Here is a 24,630-nt window from a genome sequence, read left to right on the forward strand (position 1 = left end):
GAATATATATTCTGTGTATATGATATACACAGAAGAGGGGCTGGGTCAATGTCCCATGAACGAATGAATACCAAGGGGTCACAGGGCTAGAGGGCTAGCCTATGGCCAGACCTCAGGACAGTCGCCCAACCTTCACCCCATTTGCTGCCCATTAGGTTTCATGGTCAAGTGACCGCACCATTGGAAGGACTTGCTCCACTCAGCATGTGAGCATCCCTCGTTACACAAATATTTAGTGAGCCCCTAAGAGGTGCCAGGCTCAGTTCTAGGGGCTGGGATCACATCAATGAACAAGACACAAAACCCTCCACCCTCGAGGAGTTTCTGTTCAACGCGGAAGAAGACCAACTGCCTTTTGACTCATAGACACACTTATCTCCTCCCCTCCCCCCCTCTCCTTGCCCACCCCGGGCCCCGAGGCTTTAGCACATTAAGGCGCCAGTGATGCCTGGCTTCCTTCCAAGAGAACTCATGAAGCATAACTAGAAGGGTGACATGGTGCCATTTCAGTCATCAGTGACAGATGCAGAGGAGGTGGCACTTTTGCTTCCTGGTCCTCAAATCTCACTCTGCATCCACAGAGAGGGTCCTCCATCCTGAGGGGGACCTGGCCCTCTAGTGTTAACTCAAATGAATTAAATAGAGTCAGTTTTTCACAATCAGATGAGGCAGAAATGTCCTGTTGGCTGCTCTCGCCCTGGGCACCTTGCCCGCACTGGGGCTTCGGTACGTCACTGTCCCAGACTTCCGCCACAGCTTCCCTGGCTACCTGGTTTCCTGCAGAGTCTGTTAGACCCTTGCTCATGGTGTTTGGCAAGTGTTTGGAGAGAGGTCGCCAGCCATCAGGACGGCCGTCTGGGAGAAAACGTGGGTGCTGTTCCTAGGCAGCATTTCCCACTTTCCTGGGAGGTACGACCCTCTCACTGGGTGCTGGAGGCAGGTGCCAAAAGACACCAAAAAACTCACTTGCACAGAAGAAAAGGGCGTGCATCCGCCTTCAAGACCTTCAAGACCTGGCTTATGTGGTTTTCCTTCAGAGCGAGGCACACATTGCCATCTCAACAGAGATTCATCTTTGAAAAAAAAAAAAGAAAGAAAGAAAAAAAGGATCTAAAACTCGCGAGAACTATCTGCTTCAAGTCGTCACGGGGTGAATTGCTGCAAAGTGATCTGTCCTTTCTTACAGAAGAACATCTCAATGGTATGTTCATTTCGTGAATCTGTGAAAGGTTTGAGGTGAATTGCCTCCTTCCCGGATTCGCTTTCCCTACGTCCTCGCTCAAGTTGAGGGACTGCCAGCTCCTAAAAGTAGCAATGATTTACATAACCCTTTTCACACCCACCGCCCGAGGGAGGGGTGTCAGTATAATCCTTCACCAGAAGAAAGCCTTGCATTTCCGTCATCGAAGGGAATCCAAAGGATGGAAAACAGGAGTTCCGTCTCAGCTCAGTGGTTAATGAATCCGACTAGGAGCCGTGAGGTTGCGGGTTCGATCCCTGACCTCGCTCAGTGGGTTGAGGATCCCGCGTTGCTGTGAGGTGTGGTGTGGGTTGAAGATGCAGCTCAGATCCAGCGTTCCCACGAGCTGTGGTGTAGGCCGAAGATGTGGCTTTGATCCTTCGTCCCTATGGCTGTGGCTGTGGCCGGCATCTACAGCTCTGATTGATCCCTAGCCTGGGAACATCCATATGCAGCGGGTGCAACCCTAAAAGGACAAAAGACAAAAAAAAAAAAGTTCACATCTGGTGAAGCAGAAACGAATGGAACTAGGACCCATGAGGTTGCGGGTTTGATCCCTGGCCTTGCTGAGGGGGATAAGGATCCAGCGTTGCCGTGAGCTGTGGTGTAGGTCACAGACACAGCTCAGATCCTGTGTTGCTGTGGCTGTGGTGTAGGCAGGCTGGGAACCTCCACATGCCGCGGGTGCAGCCCTAAAAAAAATATATATATATATATATATGTTCTGCATTGCTCAATTAATAGATACTTCCTCTTTATTCTTTTCCCTTTTCTGCTGGTAAAACTTAGCTCAGCAGGCCTGCTTTGGCCCCTGTAATGCCAACAGATGAAATCCCTCCCCCACCCGCCCTCAAATGCGGGCCACGTTCATAAACACCTAAGAAGGAACTAAGAGGACTTGACCTCTCACCCCAAAGCTGGGGAGGGAGTGGTGCCTCCCTAGATCCAAAAAGCACTTTAGGAAGTTCCCTTGTGACACAGTGGGTTAAGGATCCAGCTGTTGCCACAGCTGTGGCGTAGGTCGAAACTGTGGCACGCGGGTTTGATCCCTGGCCCAGGAACTTCCACGAGCTGTAGGCATGGCCAAACAGACAACGAAACAAACACAAAGCACTTCAGAGTTTCAGATCTGATAAGGTATCAGGGTGAAGATTTTCCCAAGAACATGTCTTGTTCTTGCGGGCAAGGTGCAGATTTGATCTTCATCGCTCTTCTCAGCCTCAGTTCGAATAACTCTGTCCCCATATTTCCCATCATGGCACCGGGGAAATGAATCTGACTAGTATCCATGAGGACGCAGGCGTCGCTCAGTGGGTTAAGGATCTGGCGGTGCCGTGAGCTATGGTGTAGGTCGCAGACACAGCTCAGATCCTGTGTTGCTATGGCTGTGGTGTAGGCTCAGATCAGATCCTGCAGCTCTGATTCTACCTCTACCTGGGAACCTCCCTATGCCACAGGTATGGCCCTCAAAAGACAGACAAAAAAAAAAAAGAAAGAAAGAAAAGAATAACTCTGTCCCTGGACATGTTCAGTCAACCAAAGGGTCTGGTGAGATCCCTGTAAAATGCTTTAGAAATGTTTGCTGTGTCCTATAAAAAAAGAATTCCCAAAGGAGTTCCTGCTGTGGTGTAACAGCATTGGTGGCATCTCTGCAGAGCTGGGGATGCAGGTTCGATTCCTGGCCCAGCACGATGGGTTAAGGATCTGGCATTACCTCAGCTGTGATGGAGTCGCGACTAGCTCGGAAATCCATGTGCCTCTGGGCAGCCAAAAAAGAAAAAGAGAGAGACAGCTCCCAAAGACATCTGTAAGTCTGACTGGTTTTCTCACTGGAGAATGGGTTGTTTTAGAAATCACATTGCAGGAGTTCCGTGGTTCAGCGGGTTAAGGATCTGGCATTGTCACTGCTGTGGCTTGGGTCACTTCTGTGGCAAGGTTTTGATCCCTGGCCCAGGAACTTCCACATGCAGCACTGTCCCAAAAAATGAAATTAGGAGTTTCCATCATGGTGCAGTGGAAACAACTCTGACTAGGAACCATGAGGTTGCAGGTTCGATCCCTAGCCTTGCTCAGTGGGTTAAGGATCCAGTGTTGCCGCGAGCTGTGGTGTAGGTCGCAGACGCGGCTCAGATCCTGCGTTGCTGTGGTTCTGGTGTAGGCCAGCGGCTACAGCTCCGATTCGACCCCTAGCCTGGGAACCTCTATATGCTGCGGGTGTGACCTTAAAAAAAAAAATGAAATCACCTTGCAGCCGACATCTCTGCCTCCCTCAAATGCTCTGCAGGTTTTCTCTATCAAATCACAAGAAAGTTATTCACACGTTCCTCTTCTCCCGCCTGCAGGATGGAGCCAAAGAAACTTAAGCATCTTTCCCCTTCTGACCTGCCCTTTGGGTCATTTGAAATCCACGCGGGTGGCATCCACCACCCCCACCCCCCACCCCCCCTCCCTGCCTCCTCTTTCTCTTAGAAGCCCTCCTGCTCCACCTCGAACTTCCCGTTGGCCTCCTTTAGCATCTTCAGTGTGAAACAAGACGAAAAAATCTCCAAGTCCCGGGGTGCCTGGCTTCGTTTTACCAAAGGTTTCTCCTCGCGGGGAATGAGCAGTGGGGAAGACAAGAGGGGAGGGGGGGATGGGGACAGCCATCATGCTGAAGTGTCACTCAGGAAAAAAGCAGCATCTCCATTAAAATGGTTACGTGTTCATCGAATTCGGTCTCATGTTGTAGAGTCAAATATTGAATTTCCGTTGACCTTAAGGTCTAAATGAGATGCTCATGAGTCAGACGTAAATCGCACCGCTGGCCCATTCTTGGGACCCTTCAAGGCTTCTCAGAAGCGGCAGCATCCGCCCATCCTCAGTATATCTTCACCTCCACCCCCCCCCAAAAAAATTATACATTCTTCTAAGGGTAATCTACACGATTCTGAGAACTCTCGGGCTCCGTTTGCTGAAGCCCATGGGACCAACTACTGTGCCCCTCGAGTCAGATCATTCCGTCCATAAAGGCACGTCTTCTCTACCCCAGTCTGGCTATTTGAAATCCCACCATCCGTCAACTACTTTGAGTATATCCTCAGAGCAAAGTGGTCAAGTGAAAATTGCAGGCTATAGAGTTCTCGCTGTGGCACAACAGAATTGGTGGCGTCTCTGCAGCGCCAGGACGTAGGTTCGATTCCCGGCCCCAGCACAGTGCTTTAAAGGCTTCTGCACAGCCACAGCTGCGGCGTGGGTGGAAACTGCAGTTCAGATCTGATCCCTGGCCCAGGAACTCCATACACCACAGGACATGCCCCCCCCCCCAAATAATCGTAGGTTACAAAACAACAGGTGGCCCCTAGAACTGTGAGAAAATAAATGTGTCTTGTAGGCCGCCTGGTTTGTGGTCTTCTATTTTGGTAGCCTGAGCAAATTAACACGCCACCCATCCATCAGAGACCAGCCCCAGGGCCAGCCCTGCCATGAAGCCTCCTCTCCGCCCTGAAGCTCCCCGTCCTGTCTCTCTGTTGCTACTGCTTTTGGGTCCCTTGGCCTTGTTTAGAATAACATGGGCTCACGTGCCCCCTGCTATGTTGTAAGCCTGGAGGTGAAGTTCAAGGGCCTTTCCTCTTTTTCTGTTCCACAGCTGCTTGCTCAGAAGGCCTGGAGTTCTTCAGGAGTGGCTATTGAAATAACCAAAGAGCAAGGATGCCGGGAGATCAGACCAGCTGGAGGTTTGCTGCTGGTGCTGGCACTGTGTGCGTGTGTCTGGGCTGGGTGTGGGTGTGGCTATCCCGGGAGGGCACCACCTTGTACCAGTTGTGTGATCTCGGGGACCATCACACTTCACACCTCAACCTTAAAGAGGTTACAAAGCATTTTCATAGGTAGACTCTTATTTGGTTGTCATAACAATCCACCAAGATCCTCCCTTATTTCCTCCTGTTCCCAGGGAAGGTAACCCTGAACAACGTAAGGCAGAGAAAACAAAACATCGTTGGTTGTGAAACTCGCACCATGAAGAGTTAGAAGGTGCTGAGTGCCTGGCGCCACTCTCCACACTTGGCGTGGGTGGTCTTGGTTAATCCTCTCGAGGAGCCTGGGGGGAAGGAATTGTCACTAGAGCTATTTTACAGGTAAGGACACCGAGGCTCAAGGGAGTTACCTAAGATCATGCAGCTAAAAATGGTAGAGCTAGAACTTGAAGATAGGTGGGTTCGGGGGTTTTTTTTGTTGTTGTTGTTCTTTTAATTTCTTATGACCGTTTAGTTGATTTACAGTGTTGTGCCAATTTCTGCTGTACAGCAAAGCAACCCAGTCATACATATGGAGACAGTCCCTTTCTCATAGTATCTCCCATCCTGGTCTATCCCAAGAGACTGGATATAGTTCCCTGTGCTGTACAGCAGGACCTCTTGCTTATCCATTCTGAATGGAATAATTTGCATCTACCAACCCCAAACTCCCCATCCATCCCACTCCCTCTCCCCTCCCCCTGGGCAACCACAAGTCTGTTCTCTGTGTCTGCGAGTCTGTTTCTGTTTTGTAGACGGGTTCATTTGTGTCACAGTTTAGATTTCACATATAAGTGATATCACATGGTATTTGTCTTTCTCTTTCTTTTTTTCTTTTTAGGGCTGCACCTGTGGCACATGGAAGTTCCCAGGCTAGGGGTCAAATCAGAGCTGCAGGTGCCAGCCTACACCACAGCCACAACAACACCAGATCCGAGCTGCATCTGCAACCTACACCACAGCTTGCGGCAACGTCAGATCTTTAACCCACTGGCCAAGGCCCCGTGGATACTAGTCGCGTTCTTAACCTACTGAGCCATTGTCTTTTTCTTTCTGACCTACTTCACTTAGTATGAGGGTCTCTAGTTGCATCCATGTTGCTGCCAGTGGCATTATTTTGTTATTTTTTTTTTTTTGGCTGAGTAGTATTTCAGTGTATACAGGTACCACATCTTCGTAATTCATCCATCTGTCATTGGACATTTAGGTTTTTTTTTTTTTTTTTCCCTTGGCCACACCTGCGGAATATGGAGGTTCCCAGGCTAGGGGTCCAAACGGAGCTATAGCTGTCGGTCTATACCACAGCTCACAGTACTGCTGGATCCTTAACCCACTGAGTGAGGCCAGGAATCAAACCCGCAACCTCATGGTTCCTAGTCAGATTGTTTCCGCTGCGCCACAACGGGAACTCCAGACATTTTTAGGTTTTACATCCACAGCTTACAGTTGGAACCAAAAGGCCACACTGCCCTCTCCCCATTACATTAGTGGAGAGAGAGTCCTGCATGAAAGAAACAGACAGGAATTGCTAAAGTCTGAATATAGCATGAAACTCATATTTTTAACAAAACAAAAGGAAGAGAGAGAAAGAGAGAGGAAATTGGATATAAATGATAGACACTGATAACTCAGTGGGTTAAGGATCCAGCATTGCTGTGAGCTGTGGTGTAGACCGCAGATGCGGCTTGGATCCCATGTTGCTGTGTCTGTGGCATAGGCCAGCAGCAACAGCTCCGATTCAACCCCTAGCCTGGGAACCTATGCCACAGGTGCGGCCCTAAAAAAGACAAAAGACAAAAAAATAAAAATAAAAAGTTTCTTTTTTCTTTTTTTTTTTTTTGCTTTTTAGGGTCACACCCACGGCATATGGAGGTTCCCAGGCTAAGGGTCGAATCAGAGCTACAGCCGCCAGCCTACACCACAGCCACAGCAACACAGGATCTGAGCCGCGTCTGTGACCTACACCACAGCTCATGGCAACGCCGGATCCTTAACCCACTGAGCGAGGCCAGGGATCAAACCCACAACCTCATGAGTCCTAGTCAGATTTGTTTCTCCTGTGCCACTATGGGAACTCTGAACGTTTCACATTAAAGTGGTCAAAGCAAGGAAATAGGCTTAAAAGTCAATCACATACAGATAAAGGTCACAGGAGTCAATGGACACTCAAGGTGAGATGTTAGTTAAACACAGATTAATTAATCCATTCCCCCAGGCACACCTTAGGGTTCCACACCATCAAAAACTCTACCCCTGGCAATTACACTTTAGAAAGGCAGCTGCTCCTCGAGGAAGGAGATGGAAATAAGGCCAATCACCAGTCACCTCGCCCTGGGGTGAAGGATGATTTCAGAGGAGATGGGGTAACTGGATTAACCACTTCCTCGGGAAGCTGGAGGGAGACGCTTGGGCGGCCAGCAATAATGTGATGCCAAGAGTCGCACCAATCTGATGCCAGAGCTAGAATGGTGGGGGCCTCTCCTAATTCTGCCCCTCGTGCTGGCCCCTCTCCCCTTAGAATAGGCACCTCAGCAGTGGAGGCGTATTTCTCAAAAGACAAGGAGGATTCTTACGGAGTTGGCTGAGCAACGTTTTCTTGTCTTTACACAAGTTGAGTAAATGGAAACCTTCCACTGGTGGGTCCAGTGGACCCACAAAAAGTCTCTTTAGATTTTTTTGACATCTTGATATATATAGTGGCTTTTTTTTTTTTTTTTTTTTTAAGGCTGCACCCGAGACATATGGAAGTTTCCAGTCAAATCAGAGCTGCACCTGCAGGTCTCTGTCACCGCCACAGCAACACCAGATCCAAGCCGCATCTGCAACCTACACCACAGCTTGCGGCAACGCTGGAGCCTCAACCCACTGAGCGAGACCAGGGATCGAACCCGCATCCTCATGGATACTTGTCGGGTTCTGGATCTGCTGAGCCACAATGGAAACTCCTGCTTTCTTTCCTTAGTATTTTCTTTCTTTTTTTCCTTTTTAATGACAGGAGAAAAACTATCTGCCGATGAAAAATTTTTCATGTAAATCGAACCCTTCCACCTTTGTCATCCCAGCTTTAAGAAATACCCACTACAGTAAGATGACCCCTTCTCTGGAAGGCAGGAAAAGAGGGGTCTTCCCCTTCCATGGGAACCCCGTTCTACAATCCCTGGGCCGCCTTCAGAGTACTGGGTCTCTCCTGATCGCTCCCTAACTTGGTATAATCTACAGCTCACCCAGCATATCAAAGACCTGGGCTCTGTAAGAAAACCTCCCCTTCCTGAGCTGCGGCAGAACCTGAGCAGATGAGAAAAAGAAAGACTTCCCCGCAACGGTGCTCACAGGGTTCCAGGGACCTCACAAGCTGAAGCCTGTGCCAGGTGACTCCTGCCTGAGGACCAAGCAGGACAAGCTCTTGGTGCTGCCATTCGTTCAGTGCAGTCATAAAATGTACCCAAGTCACCTTCGTTTGCTCATCGGATAGACATCAGTAGGAACCTTGCTGCCCAGCATCCTTTTCTGTACCGGGGATACAGGAAAGACAAGACAAAACCCCTCTCCAGGAACTCAAAACCTAGTGTGGATGCAAAGGAGCCTCCATCCTTGCTTTCTCACCCTCTTGCCCCCAACCCAGCCCCACAACCCTGATGTGAGGAAGTGAGACAAGATGGGTTGGGTCAAACTGGAAAAGTGCTCTGTGAGGTTGTGGGTTGGATCCCTGGACTCTTTCAGCTTAGGTTGTGCTGTTGGCTGCCATTTGGGCCAAGAACATAGTGGAATCTGAGATGTTTAGAATTGGCTGCAATCAGAGTTCCCGTTGTGGCTCAGGGGTAGCAAACCCAACGAGTATCCGTGACGACGCGTGTGGGTTAGGGATCCGGTGTTGCTGTGAGCTGTGGCATGGGCCACAGACATGGCTTGGATCTGGCACTGCTGCGGCTGTGGTGTAGGCTGCAGTTGAACCCCGAGCCTGAGAACCTCTATATGCCGCAGGTTGAGCCCTAAAAACAAACAAACAAACAAACAAACAAAAAAAAGAATTGGCTGCAATCATGGTAGCTTCAGACCATCTTCTATGCAGCATCATTTGGGCATGAGGGGGTAATACGCTAGGCTCCTAGTGAGGGACAAGCCTACCAAAAAAGAAAACATTCAAAAGCCTGGACCCACTGCCTGTTCCCCTGAAAAAAAGAAAATGACACAAGTAGAAAAGGGTGCAGGCCACAGAGGTTTAGGTAGAACAGGTAGCCAAGTGGGGAAAAGTGGAAACCCAGGTGCCAGGCTCCAAGCAGGGGCCCTGAGGCTGAGGCCCAGGGTCTGGAGGTAGAAAACTGTTACCATCTGCTGTCTCTGCCCTTTTCTGATTGGGTGAGGGGTTTGGAAGGTGAGTGGAGAGGTTGCTTAAGTAGACTAGACTCATGCAAACCCTATCCCACCCCTCTCCCTGTCAACAACAACTTGGTGCCAAGAAGCTGGGTCTGGTTGGGTCTGGTTGAGTCTGGTTGGGTCTGATTGAGTCTGGTTGGGTCTGGTTGAGTCTGGTTGGGTCTGGTGGGTCTGGTTAAGTCTGGGTGGGTCTGATTGGGTCTGGTTGGGTCTGGTTAGTTCTGGTTGACTCTCGTGGGTCTGGGCTGAGTTTCAGTGGGCCTGGTTGAATCTGAGTCTTGCTGTGTTTGGTTGGACCTGGTAGCATCAGATGGGGTCTGGTTGATTCTGGTTGGGCGTGCAGTTCAAACACTGCCCATGACCCCTGTGGGCCAACAGTCATCACAGAGTTGTGCGTCCAAGTCTCAGCACTGCTTCTTACTTAGCAAAGCCTCAGATTCTCTTTAAGCTTCGGCTTCCTCGTGTATAAACTGGGGGATTTTATCAGTACCTGCCATCGTGTTCTGAGGATTAAATGAGACAACTGTGTAAAATACTTGATCAGTGCCCCGCAGAGGTGAAGGCTCGTTAACTGTTATTATCTGCTACACAGAGTCTTTCCTGATCCTTCCGGGAAAAACGGCTTCTGTCCCACCTTGAACTCACGTCATTGTCTGGCTTTATCTGTCACTTTCTGCCCTTGAAAGGAAGATCCCTGTGTGATACACAGCCACAGCTCCTAATCAGTTCAAACGGTGAGAAGGGAAATGATTCTTAGGAGACGGAGGAGAAGGAAAGAGTGTAGAAGAAGGAGGTCTGTTGGCAGAAACACGCAACTGCTGCCAGCTACCAAAGCAACAAGCAGAAACAGAGAGCTTGAAATTCAGCTTCCCGGTTAGAGCAAAGGGGTCATTAAAGATAGATTTGTGGCGTTCCCGTCGTGGCGCAGTGGAAGTGAATCCGACTAGGAACCATGAGGTCGTGGGTTGGATCCCTGGACTCTTTCAGTAGGTTAAGGATCCAGCGTTGCCGAGAGCTGTGGTGTGGGTCCCAGACGTGGCTCGGATCCAGCGTTGCTGTGGCTGTGGTGTAGGCCAGCGGCTACAGCTCCAATTTGACCCCTAGCCTGCGAACCTCCATATGACGAGGGTGCGGCCCTAAAAAGACAAAAAGACAAAAAAAAAAAAAAAAGACTTGCTATTGCTCCAAATATAGTTGTGAGAAAGGCAGACTCTCAGGCCCTACGCCAGGCCTATGGAATTTGAATCTCAATTTTAACCAAATGACGCCTAGGTATGATTCATTTAGAACTTGGATAGACCAGTGGTTCTCAATTCTGGTTACACACTGGAATCATCTAAGGAGCTTTGAAAAATCCTGATGCCCAGGCTGTATCTCAGAATAAGCAGAGTCTCATTTATTTTTGCAGCTCCCTGCATTATTCCAACATGTCACCTGGCTTGAGAACCACTGGTCTAGACCAACTCTACAATTTACAGGTCAAGAAACCAAGGTCCAGAGGGGTAAACGGACCCACCCAAGGTCACCCAGCAAGTAAGTGACAGCGCTTGGGACTTGAGCCAAATCCTGCAACCCCAAGGCTCTCTTCACTGTCCTTCCCTGCCCTGTGGCAGAGTTTGGGAAGTGGAGGTGGAAGGGGAGAGGGGTACGAAGCTTCCTTTTCTGGTTTAGCATCTTCATGGTTGAGTCCTGAAAGGGTGGCTTCCCAGACATGGGTGGCCTGTGCCTATTTTTTTTTTTTTTTTTTTTTTTTTGCTTTTTAGGGTCTCACCGTGGCATACGGACGTTTCCAGGCTAGGGGTTGAATCAGAGCTGCAGCCACCGGCCTACACCACAACTCACAGCAACCCACTAATCGGGCCTGGGGTTCGAACCCACATCCTCATGTATACTAGTCGGATTTGTTTCCACCACACCACAATGGGAACTCCTGCCCATGAAGTCCTTGATGGGCTACATCTGCCTCTGCCCATCCACCTCCCAGGCGGTAGGTCCCACCTTCTCACTGGCACTAGTCTCTAGGGTAAAGCAGCCCCCAGGCTCCGCCCCCAGCCAGCCAGACCCTGCCATTCCCACACACCCTGTCTTCCCAGAGACTCAGCGGTGCTCAGGGGCTGTCCCACCACCGGGCCACGCAGTTCTCAGAACACAGGTGAAGTTTCTGAGCCCCCACAGCCCCAGCTCCTGGCTCCTCTCAGAACTGGCTGGGACAGGCCCGTTCTCAAAGTCAGCAACCGCGACTGTCTCGAAACCAGAAGGTCTGGAGGCTCTCCCTTGACTTGTTTTTGCTCTCTTGTCAGGGTTTTAGGTGTGTGTGTGTGTGTCTGTGTGTGTGTGTGTGTATCTCAAACTTTTGATTGCCTGTGCTTTCTGACTTCTTCTGGGGTGTTTTTGAAGTGGCTTTTTGTTATTCTGCCTCTGCTCACTCCCCTTTCTCAGCAGCGGTGGAAAACACTCAACCCCCTCTGCCCTCCACGGAGCGCTCCACTTCCATGTAAACAGCCTGCCTGCTGCTGGCCCGACCAGGCTGCCCAGGTCGAGAGGGCCTGGGCCTGCCGAGCCGTAGAGAACAATCTTGTGGCAGAAACTTCCCCGTGCTCAAGGAGGAGGATGGGGGAGACCCAAGAAAGCAGAAGGAACTTTCTAGGCACATGGTTACTTTTGTTTTAATTGAAATATACTTGATGTACCATGTTGTGTTCATTTCTGGTGTACGGCGGAGTTCCCGTCGTGGCTTGGCCGTAATGAACCCGACGAGTATCCATGAGGATGCAGGTTTGATCCCGGGCCTCGATCAGTGGGTCAGGAACCTGGCATTGCCGTGACTGTGGTATGGCTTACAGATGTGGCTTGGATCCCACATTGCTGTGGTTGTGGTGTAGGCTGGTGGCTGTAGCTCCAATTGGACCCCTAGCCTGGGAACATCCATATGCCGTGAGTGTGGCCCTAAAAAGACAAAAAAAAAAAAGAAAAAATTCTGGTGTACAGCAAGTAATTCCATTATGCATATATATATATATATATATATATATATATATATATATATATTCTAGTCCATATTCTTTTCCATTATAGTTTATCACAGGATATTAGATATAATCCCTTGGCTATAGAGTAGGACTTTGTGGTTCACCCATCCTCTATACAATAGTCTGCATCTGCTGGTCCCAAACCCCAGATCTTTTCCTCCCCTCCCCCTCTCCCTTGGCAACCACAGATCTGTTCTCTGTGTCTGGCACACAATTACTGATGGCCCAGGCTGATCTGGAGCCGGCAAGGCTAGGGATCTTCTGGTTCCACGAGCATCGGGACTGCTAGAAGGATTTGACCCCAAGCCTGGGAACTTCGTATGCCACAGATGTGGTCCTAAAAAAAAAAAAAAAAAAAAAAAAGACAAAAGAATTTTTACAGGAGTTCCCATTGTGGCTCAGCGGAAACGAATCTGACTAGCATCCATGAGGACACCGGTCCAATCTCTGGCCTCCTTCAGTGGGTTAAGGATCCCTCATTGCCATGAGCTGCAGTGTAGGTCACAAACGTGGCTTGGATCCCAAATTGCTGTTGCTGCAGCATAGGCCATCGGCTACAGCTCTGACTTACTCTCTAGCCTGGGAACCTCCATATGCCAAGGGTGTGGCCCTAAAAAGACAAAATAAATAAATAAATACATTTTAAAATTTAAAAAAAAAATTTACTGGAGTTCCCGTCGTGGCGCAGCAGAAACAAATCTGACTAGGAACCATGAGGTTGAGGGTTCGATCCCTGGCCTCGCTCAGTGGCTTAAGGATCTGGCATTGCCGTGAGCTGTGGTGTAGGTCGAAGACTCGGTTCAGATCTGGCGTTGCTGTGGCTGTGACGTATGCTGGCAGCTGTAGCTCCGATTCAACCCCTAGACTGGGAACCTCCATGAGCCACGGGTGTGGCTCTAAAAAAGACCAAAAAAAAAAAAAAAGTAAAAAGGTACTTATTTTTACTTGATTTCAATGCACTGTTAATAACTGTATATGGCTGGAGGCTGCCGCTCACCAGCAGCTCACAGTTGGCTGCACAGCAGAGTCACTTGGGGAGATGTGACGCTCAGATGCCCGCATCCACCCCATTGATTCTGATTTGTTCACATAGGGCGTGGCCCAAGCTGCAGAGTTTGGAAGCTCCATGGGTGACTCCAGTGAGCCGCCAAGTTTGAGAACCTCTAGCCCAAAGGATTTCCCATGGCTCTTCCAACCTCGACTTCCTACATTTTTTCCTACATTTTCCTAGATTTCTTTTTTTCTCTTTTTCTTTCTTCCTTTCTTTGTGTGTGTGTGTGTGTGTGTGTGTGTGTGTGCGCGCGCGCTGGGCCACATCCGCTGCATATGGAGGTTCCCAGGCTGGGGGTTGAATCGGAGTTGCAGCTGCCAGCCTACGCCACAGCCACAGCAACATGGGATCCGAACCGCATCTGCGGTCTACACCACAGCTCACAGCAATGCGGGTCCTTAACCCACTGAGTGAGGCCAGGGATCGAATCCGCAACCTCATGGATACTAGTCGGATTCGTTTCCATGACGGGAACTCCACTTTACTTTGCTTTCTGCGGTTTTCAGAACTTGAGGACCAGCAAGTTTACTCAGAGAATCCACTCAAGACATTGAGAATGTTTTTCCAGAAGTGCCCCTGTGGTGCAGCCAGTTAAGGATCCAGTGTTGCTACAGCTGCGGTGCCCACCTCAATGTGGGTTTGATCCCTGGCCCAGGAATTTCCACATGCCATGGACATGGCCCAACAATAAATAAGCAAAAGCAAATTTGAATTTTAAAAAGAAAGAAAAATATTTTTCCATGTTCCAAACGTGATACACGTTCATGGTAGAAACTTGAGAAAATTCAGAGAAATAAAGAAAGATAGTCAAAATGCCCTAAAATCCCACCACACAAATAAAGGGTTAAAACAGTTAGGTATAAATCCTCCCAGACATTTTCCCAAAGATATATTCTTCTGTTTTCTTCAAAACTGGAAGCAACCATACCATGCATCCTATTTTGTAACTGGCTTTTTCACTTTATTTGGTTAACAAACATTCATGTATCATCAACTGTAATGGTTACATGGTACTTTATCATATACCTTAAACCACAGTTTATCAAAATCCATATTAACACTGGTCCCTTTTCTGCTAGTGTTTAAAAAAAAAAATTGGGAGTTCCCATCGTGGCGCAGTGGTTAATGAATCCGACTAGGAACCATGAGGTTGTGGGTTCGGTCCCTGGCCCTTGCTCAATGGGTTAAGGATCCGGCGTTGCCGTGAGCTGTGGTGTAGGTTGCAGACTCGGCTCGGATCCCGCGTTGCTGTGGCTCTGGCGTAGGCCGGTGGCTACAGCTCCGATTCGACCCCTAGCCTGGGAACCTCCATATGCCGCGGGAGCAGGCCAAGAAATAGCAAGAAGACCAAAAAAAAAAAATTGCTATGAAGGAAACAGCAGCGATACTTTGTGAAAAGCCACTCACCTACTCCTCGAGAGGAAAGAAGAAGGAAAGGGAGAGGAAAGTAAGGAGAAGGAGAGAAAAATGAAAGAAAATAATGAGGTCAAAAAGCATACAGAATTCAAAGTGATTCAAATTACTCCCCCCAAAAAGCCAGTTTACCTTCCTACCAACGGAGTGTGACAGTGCCTATTTTTATGCATGCTGGCAGCTAAATGCATTTGAGAAACATTATCAATTCTGCTTGCCGAATGTAACAAGGTTAAAAACAAAAACAAAAGCCACCAACAGGCAGTAGTAACTCCTTGTTATGAAGTCCAGCACAGCTTCAGGGAGGGCTGACTCTGTGCCGGGTGCTGCTCTGGGTCGGGTGACAAAGATGAACAGAACCCATCCCCGCCCTCTGGGAGCTCAGAGAAGGGAGGAACTCAAGAGCTTGGCTGTAAGTCCGGGAGGGCAACAGGGATGCTAAATAGAGGTACCCAGAGTCACGCTGCAGAGGGAAGAAAAGCCCATGATTCTTCACGGCAATGCCGGGAAGTCTAGGGTGCGGGGTGCATGTGAACTGCATCCAGAAGAATGAATACAGTCACTACTGAGCGTTAAAATGTGGTGGTTGGGCCCACACCAAAAGGTGCTAGAGGCTCAGGGGACCAGAAAGTTGTCACTTCTATCTTCCAGAGGCTCCTGCATTTATCCACCCCCGACAGCCACGAAGCTCCCCCCTCGGATCTATCCCACAACCTCTTCTTGCCACTCAACTCCCTTTCCTCTGGTTATTTTGTGTGGCGGAACAAGGGACACCTTGGCGGCCTTCTCCATAAAGTCACCTTCAGAGACTTCAAGGTCAATGCAAATACCAGTCGTCATATGGTATGTTTTCATTTGGATTATTCACTCCTTTTCAAAAAGAGAATGACATACGATGTCATTAAGTCCATTTAAAAAAAAAGAAAGTTGGAGTTCCCATCGTGGCTCAGTGGTTAGCGGATCCGACTGGGACCCATGAGGTTGCGGGTTCGATCCCTGCCCTTGCTCAGTGGGTTAATGATCCGGCGTTGCCGTGAGCTGTGGTGTAGGTTGCAGACGAGGCTCAGATCCCACGTTGCTGTGGCTCTGGTGTAGGCCGGCAGCTACAGCTCCAATTCAACCGCTGGCCTGGGAATCTCCATATGCCGCGGGAGCGGCCCAAGAAATGGCAAAAGAAAGACAAAAAAAAAAAAAAAAAAAAAAAAGAAAGAAAAGAAAGTTGCCAAAGTTAAGGTCACAGAGCCGATTTCAAGAGACTTGAACCCCAAGCCTCAGGTCCTGAGCCCAACGTGCTCACCATTATTAGGATAGCCAATGCCAGCCTTGTATAAAGAGGCAACACAAAAATCAAAGCAACATTTAAAAAAAATAAAAGAACAAAGAGGCAGCCAATTCAACCCCTGGCTCTCCCACTTAGGACTTGTGGGGGAATTTCTTCATCTCCTTGTGTCTATAAAGCATGGGTTGCAGGATTGACAACTTAGATTTGAGCAGTGGGGAAGCATTGTGTTGAAAGTAGCAATCGGAAGAATCAGAAGAAGCTGACGCCCCTCAATGGGGACCACGGTCCAGTTAGCCAGCCTCTGGCTTTTTCTGTTCGTGAGTCTGTTTCCCACAAAAGCACACATATACCCTTTAAGCCAAGTCTCTGACGTAGCTGCATTTCAGGAATAAGTCAAATCCTCGGAGCTGACTTTTCTTCAGAAGTTCAGCAAAAATGAATTAAGGAACTTGCCCAGCTGTGATGCGGAGCTGGCAGTCCGAAGGTCATGACAGCCACGGGATCTCTGAGTGTGGGGTCCCCTTTTTCTACCTAGGGACTGACACACCCCCTTCCCCTGCCCACTTCTGCCCTATGACCTCAGAATCAAATTTCCCACCTGCCTGCCTTCACCTCCCCCAGCCCCTCGCTGCTCTGTGACACACGGCTCTGGAGAGTCCCCCACATCATCACAGAACAAAAACAAAACAACAGAGAAAAAAAACACCAAACCTTCCCCCTCGCCACCCACCCCTCCACAATGAGTCGCCCACACGATAGGGGTTCTTTCACTCCCATTTCAAATACTAGAAATGAAATGGCTTTTTTTTTTTTTTTCACTTCTGCTATTTATACAGAAGTCCCAGCCAGAGACCTCAGCGCTCAACCCACCATAATTCAAGTTTATTTTTAGGTTTCTCAGCTGTAGAAGGCTACACAATGCCAAAATGGGCTCGGGGTGATTCAGTCAACAGGACGAGGTTGGGAGGGGTGAGCTGTGAAAACCTGCCCCCCCCACCGCCCCCCACCAGGTGTTGTACGGATTCCACTTCATTTCACTGTCACGGAGACTCACAGAAGAAACCCATCTATTTATTATTGATCTATTTTGGCAGATACTGAAACTGAGGTTCTGGGTAGTTGAGCGACTTGGTCAAAACCAATTAGTCGGTAATGGGATCTAGATCTGAAACCAGAACTGACTCAAAAGCCAGAGTTCTTTGGGCTGAAACCCTCCTCCTCTCCCTTTCTTTCTCTTGCTCCCAAACCTTCTTTACCTGAGCGTTCGCACCCTCCCCGCTCTCGCTGTCTGAGCCTTGCCCCCTTTTCTGCTTTGGAATCAAAATAGGGTCAGCCAGAGAAGCTTCTGGAAATGTAACCTTTCCCCCGCCTCCAAAGCCAGGGCACAGGCTTCCCTGCAACCGTGTAAGCGACGGACTCCTTGCTCCCTTGCGAATCGTGGCAGGAGGAGAGCAGAGGTGAGTCGGACCCTCCCTAACAGGATCTGGGCTACACAGACCCGGGCTGGAATCCCAGCTTGGACACTGAAGGCGCTTCCATGTCATCAAGCCTCCCCTTCCTCGTCTCCGGTTGGCAGGGATATACCCGCCTGGCAGGGTAGTTGAGAGACCCAGATGAGGTCGTGCGAGGGGAAGCGCCAGGTCAGGTTCAGGCACATAGCTGGCACCCAGTAATGGACTCCTTCTTTCCTCCTCTCTCACCTCCTCTGGAGAGGGGCACGGGGCTACCACCAGGGAGCCTGGCCTGGAGGGAGCTTGGGTAACTACCTCTGAGGAAGCGCTATAGATTTATACAGGCCTGTGCCTCCAACATTTGCAGGGGAGGGACATATGGGTACAAGAGAAGCCTACATGCCACAGGTTCAACTTTTTTTTTTTTCTTTTTAGGTCCTCTCATGGCAACACCAGATCCTTAACCCACTGAGCAAGGCCAGGGATTGAACCCGCAACCTCATGGTTCCTAGTCGGATTCGTTTCTGCTCTGCCACAAGGAGAATTCCATCACAGGCCCAACTATTTACATTACATGTCACGCTAGTCAGCTGATAAGTAACACAGGTTCGACCCATTTCAAAAATATATGTCTCTGGAGTTCCCTTGTGGCACAGCTGTTAAGGATCTAGTGTTGTCACTCCAGTGGCTCAGGTCGCTGCTGTGGTGCAAGTTCCATCCATGGCCTGGGAACTTCTGCATGCCATGGGTGTGGCCCCCACCACCCCACCCCAAAAAATATATGTTTCTATAATGTGAAATTTATTTTATAATGTCCTAAAATAGCCATGTTTAAGTATAGAATTCTTAGACTCCTTGGAGGGTGTCCCACCAGCCCCCCGCCCCGGACCTGCGGCTCGCTCCCCTTCTCTCCCATCTGATCTCCATCTGCACCACACCCCCAGACACAGCCAGCCTTCGGCCACCTCTTGAGCCTAGGGGATTCTGGGTCCTGGAACCTGGAGCATGACACAGAAGGGGGCACACAGACCTGTCCCCACTTCATCTGACAGAGAGGCATGCATTCAGAAGGACAGAGATGCGCCTCCCTCTATCAGGATGTGTGGACAGGTCTGCATTTGTTCAAGGGGCTGTTTTATTGTTTGTTTGTTTTTTGGGGTTTAGGAGGGGGTTTTGCATTTTGCTTTTTTTTTTTTTTTTTTTTGCTTTTTAGGGCCGCACCTGCAGCATGTGGAAGTTCCCAGGCTAGAGATCAAATCAGAGCTACAGCTGCCTGCCATGGCCACAGCCACAGCAATGTGGGATCCGAGACGCATCTGTGACCTACACCACAGCTCACGGCAACCCTGGATCCCTGATCCACTGAGCGAGGCCAGAGATCAAACCCACATCCTCATGGATATTAGTCAGGTTCTTAACCCCCTGAGCCACAACGGGAACTCCCTGTCCAAGGGACTGGTTGCCTGTCACTTTAAGTGGGAATTCATGCAGTGAGCTGGAGCCACCAGAGTTACCTCATCCTTCTTCCTGCATTAAGCCCTAAGCCTGACAGCACAACATTATAAATCAACCATACACTAGTTAAAAAAAAATTTTTTTTAAACCCCTAAGCCTGACATTTGAAAGGAAATTGTATTTTTGACCACTTCAATTAATTTCCAAGAATCTTTGTCTTTCCCCACCCCTGGGACAGGGGCCAAGGCGGGGGAGACTCTGGCACGCATAGATTGATATTTACACATAGAATCTCCTTAGTTCGCTTTTTGTTCTTTGATTTGAAAGTCTTTGCTCCAAAAAGTATAGAGGCAAACTAGATCTGTCATAGCCAGCGGCTGAGGATGAAGGAAGGGGTTGACTACAAAGGAGTATGAGAGAATTTAGGGGGGCAGTGAAACTGTGATACACTCTTCGTGCTTGTGGTACTAGTTACACAACTGTATGTGTTTGGAAAAATCCCTAGAACTGTACACTAAAAGACGTGGACTTATTGTATGTAAATTATATATTGAAGACTTATGCAATACAAATTCTTTGAACCACATTTAAAGAAAGGAGGAAGATGGGAGTTCCCTGGCGGTTCAGTGGGTTGAGGATCTGGTGTTGTCATTGCAGTGGCTCTGGTTACAGCTGTGGCGTGGGCGTGGGTTTGATTCCTGGCCTAGGAACTTCCACATACCGTGGGCACAGCCAAAAAAACAAAAAACAAAAACAAAAACAGAGCAAGATTTGAAAGAGGAGTATATTCAGTCATCTAAAATAATTTCCTTTGGGAAGTTCCCATCACGGCACAGTGGTAACAAAACTGACTATTATTCATAAGGATGTGGGTTCAATCTCTGGCCTTGCTCAGGGGGTTAAGGATCTGGCATTGCTGTGAACTGTGGTGTGGGTTGCAGACGTGGCTTGGTTCCTGTGTTGCTGTGGCTGTGGTGTAGGCCAGCAGCTGCATCTCTAATTCGACTATTAGCCTGTGCACTTCCATATGCCACAGGTATGGTCCTAAAAAGAAAAAGGAAATTCTAAAATAATTTCCTTTGGTGCAATATGCAGGGTGAGTCAGAGGAGAGGACATCAGTCACATTTGTAGCTGCCCATCATTATATGAATAGCCTTTCTTTCTGGAGAAAACTCCCTTGTTATGGTCCTGCCTCCCCAAGTAGAAGTCGAGAACTCAAACTCCCACCCTCCCTTGCAGCTAGGCATGGGCATGTGACCTGCTCTCCACCAATCAGAAGCATTCATGAAAATTTTGCCTTCGTAGTGAGTAGTGTGCTGACACCAGGGCTGCCAGGGGCTTCCATTTTTGCTGGTGTGGCCACAGCAGAGACATTCGATTTGGAGGCTTTCACCAGTTGTGAAGCTGAGTTCCTGATTACAAGCTCAAATTGTGTAGGCAGAAGAGAATGGACAGGGCAGCACCATTCCTTGCTCTTGGCTACTGGCTCTGACTCTCCTTTGGGAAAGCCCTTGATTTCTCGGAGTCTCTATTTCCTCATCTGTACAATGGGTACCTTGCAGAACTATTGTGAAACTAAATGAGGTGGTTCAGGGTCTGGCACGCAGTAGCTGAATAGTATCAGCTCTTATCCTCCCTCAAACAATAGGGGAGATCCTTGAAATTGGTAACCTGCCTTAACAACCTGCCAACTCCCCCAGAGCTGGAACCCCAGGAGTTTTTCTCAGAAGCCAAAGCTGACACTAACCTTTGAGGAGTGGGAGCAGGTAGCTGGGCAGGTAGTTAGAGATACACGCCCATTACGGATCTCTCCTCAGCCAGCTCCTTTCTGGCTATATCAAGGAATGGCCACTATTTCATGAGCTCTCAGTGGAGCTTGTTTGGGGTCAAATCAATTTCCAAAAATGCTTCAGTCTATTGGTTGAGCACAAAGAATATGCCAGGTTCTGTGTTAACCATCCAAGAAATAAATAAGGTGCCACTTACAACCTGATGGAGGGAGAAAATATTTACATGCCTATGATAGAAAATGGACCGAGAGGGAGTTCCCATTGTGGCTCAGCAGTAAAAACCCAACTAGTATTGATGTCAATGCAAGTTTGATCCCTGGCCTTGCCTAGTGGGTAAGGAGCCCATGTTGCCACGAGCTGTGGTGTAGGTTGCAAATGTGGCTCGGATCCTGCGTTGCTGTGGCTGTGGCATTGGCCAGCAGCTATAGCTCTGATTAGACCTGTAGGCTGGGAACTTCCATATACTGCAGGTACAGCTCTAAAAAGACAAGAAAGAAAGAAAGAAAGAAAGAAAGAAAGAAAGAAAGAAAGAAAGAAAGAAAGAAAGAAAGAAAGAAAGAAAGAAAGAAAGAAGAAAGAAAGGAAGGAAGGAAGGAAGGAAGGAAGGAAAAGAAAGAGCAAAAAGAAGGAAGTTAGGTAGGACAGAAAGAAGAAATTGGACTGAGGGGTGGACTTGAGGCGTCAGGAATTCTTCAGGAGGGAAGGGCTATTTAAGCAGGATCTTGAATGATGAGTTAGAGCCTAAGAGGGAAAGAGGGAACCAGAGGCATTTTAGCCTGAGAGAAGAGCGTGTAGAAAAGCCTAGAAGAACGGAAGTACATGGTGCCTTCGAGGGAACTCAGAGCTGGTCCAGAGTGATGGGAACACAAAGTGGGTACAGGTGGGGAGTCAGAGACTGAGGCCAGAGATGGCAAAAGGGCTGGTGGAGAAGGGCTTTGAAGGCTGTGAAGAGGGCGCGAGAGGAGGATGAAGCAGACACCATCTCCATAGACAACTGACTGGGAAGGAAGCGCATGGTTCCAAGACTCCATCTTTTCTTTCCAATCAAGGCTCTACTAGGATCTCCTAAATGGGCACAACTTCGGCCTCTCTGAGCCCCACGGCCCCTCCAGAGGATGCTCAATGGACTCCCCCAGTGTTCCACCAGAGAGGACATCCACGGTCCTCTGGTTCAGTTCTCAGGTGAGAAAGCAAGAGAGGAGAGGCTTCTGGAAGCTGGGCTGGCTGAGCTGAGACCAGACCCGCATGCTCCGAAACAGAGAGTCTTGAGCTAAACAAGCATAAAGACACCTGGGCTTTCTAATACCTACGATGGACCAGCTCCGCTGTGAATGAAGCACACAGGGCTGGCCCCGTGGGGGGCCGGGTCCGGGGCGGGGAGCAGGCAGGCTGAATTTCTCACTCATCGCTTGTCACGAGACCAGACATCACTTCCTGCCCCTGCTTTCACCACAGAGGCTATTTCGGTCTGAGTTTCTGGTGGCCCTTGCCACCTGGCAAGACCAAGGCCTACGCAGAAGTCAACACTGGGTTTCATTGAGAGACAAAAGGCGCCACGGAGGATTCTGGGCCACCCTCAGCCACACACAGGGGCTCCAGCTTGGAGCTCTTGGGGACAGGAGGACAGTGTGGCCGGCCCCATCCTCTCAAAGTGGCCAAAACTAGAATGGCATGAGGTTTTGCCGAGCCATTCGGGGACGAAGAGGCTGCCCCTGCCCGCTTTCCCCTTCACCTGCCCCCAGGCCCCCATCCTTACCTGCCCCCACCCCTTCCCTCAGGGAACTCGGCGACGTGAAAAACACAGACCTATGAACCCTGCCCCTCGAAGTCTGACAATGAACCACCCAGCAAAACAGGAAGCATCTCCTTGTCATTGTGTTCTCTGTGCAGGCGGTGTCCTGACAAGTGACAGGAAACCACCACCGGGCCGTGGCAACAGGTGTCAGGGCAACCTGAGGCTTCCCGCCAGCCTGTCCACAGCCCTCCTTTTTCTTCCTCCTCGAGAGCTGTCTCCTTCCTCCCCGCAGCCTGACAACCCCTCACCTCTCACCTTCAGGTCCTGTCCTTGGGGGCCTGAGGCCTGATCAAGACCTTCAAAGGCCTCCACCCAAAAAAGACCGTCATCTCTCTCTCCAAATATAATTCCTGATACTGAACAACCAGCACAAAATGTATATACATAAGCTGAAATTAAAAGAGCTTTTTTGTTTTTATTTTAATTTTTTTTTTTCTTTTTAGGGCCACACCTGCACGAGATGGATGTTCCCGGGCCAGGGGTGAAAATGGAGCTGCAGCTGCTGGCCTACACCACAGCCACAGCAACTCGGGATCCGAGCCACATCTGCAACCTACATCACAGCTCAGGGCAACACCAGATCCTTAACCCACTGAGCGAGGCCAGGGAGCAAACCCACATCCTCATGGATACTAGTCGGGTTCTTAAGCCACTGAGCCACGGCAGGAACTCCAAGAGCTTTTTAAGTTTTTTTAGATTTTTCTGATTACGAAATTCTAGGTATGTTCAAAGCAGAAACTGTCTCAGATTTGGGAGTGTCCCTGTCTGACTAAGGCCCTACATCTCCCCTAAATCAGCCTGTGGGTTACCCAGAACTGGAGGAGACCCAGTTTCCTTGGCTTCACATGGGGACAGGTTGTTTCCAAGAGAAAAAAACAAAACAAAACAGGGATTGGAGATGGGGGCAGGAGCATAAGAAATGTGATCTTGAACTTGGCCCATTGAATTACCAGCCCAGGAGACTGGCAGCCATGGGACACTGCGTAGAGCCGAGGAACTGGTACTTTGACCAGGGCTCCAGCTGCGTGGGAAGGAACAGGATGACTCCAGGACTCCGTCTTTTCTTTCCAATCAAAGCTCTACCAGGATCTCCTAAATGTGCACAACTGGGGCGTCTCTGAGCCCCACAGCCCCTCCGAGAGATGATCGGTGGACTCCACCACTGTGCTGCTGGAGGCTGATACCCAAGGCCATCTGGTTCCATCCCCAGGAGAGGCTCCTAGAAGCTGGGCTGGCTGAGCTAAGACCTGAAAGCAATGCTCCCTCAAGGGCACTCTGCATCTGCTTGCTTCTATGGAGTATCTCCAGCTCAGACCTTCTAGAAAAAGTCTCTGCTCTTCCTTACCCTGTTTCTTTTTAGAATAAGAGGGGGCTGAGGAGTTCTGGTCTTGGCGCGGCAGAAACAAATCCGACTAGAAACCATGAGGTTGTGGGTTCGATCCCTGGCCTTGTTCAGTGGGTTAAAGGATCCGGTGTTGCCGTGAGCTGTGGTGTAGGTCGCAGACGTGGCTCAGATCTGGCGTTGCTCTCAACTCAACCCCTAGCCTGGGAACCTCCATATGCCACGGGTGCAGCCCTAAAAAGTTAAAAAAAAAAAAGAAGAAGAAGAAGAAGAGGGGGCTGAGCTATGGTAGGCTAAGTTCTTCTTTATTCTCAAGGTCCCTAGAGCGTCAGTGGCTGATGGGACGGAATGTGAAGATTTCTTCGAGGTGCAGCTCCCTGCTCCTTCCCAGAAACCTTTGCTCAAGGGCAGGACTTCCTCAAAGGCAGTGTGGCCGATGTCAGAGAACAGGGCAGCCTGCAGGAAGCCTGGTCAGAGGGATCTTCTCCAGGCGTGGCCCAAGCCCTTTAGGTCACGCCTGACGTCAGCCTGGCACGGAGGGAAAAGCCCCGAGCTTGGAGTTAAAGATCAAGGCATTTCTTCTCTTCGCAGTCTCAGTTTCCTTAGTCAGAACATTGAAACCTATCAAACAGGG

The 24,630-nt window shown here is 49.4% G+C and overlaps 1 long non-coding RNA gene across 1 annotated transcript; it reads left to right on the top strand.

Annotated features, from left to right (window-relative positions):
* The first annotated feature begins 5,120 nt into the window (after window positions 1–5,120).
* Window positions 5,121–23,078, top strand: LOC110256013 (uncharacterized). The gene is made up of 5 exons (XR_002337113.2): window positions 5,121–5,355; window positions 15,532–15,723; window positions 17,490–17,619; window positions 21,909–22,041; window positions 22,750–23,078. It is a non-coding gene; the product is annotated as an uncharacterized LOC110256013 (long non-coding RNA).
* The last annotated feature ends 1,552 nt before the right edge of the window (window positions 23,079–24,630 follow it).

Source organism: Sus scrofa, chromosome 12, assembly GCF_054392235.1.
Source record: "Sus scrofa isolate SSC_HxYL_T2T_F1_AM1 chromosome 12, Sscrofa_HxYL_maternal_Yorkshire_Landrace_v2.0, whole genome shotgun sequence".
NCBI classification, from domain to species: domain Eukaryota; kingdom Metazoa; phylum Chordata; class Mammalia; order Artiodactyla; family Suidae; genus Sus; species Sus scrofa.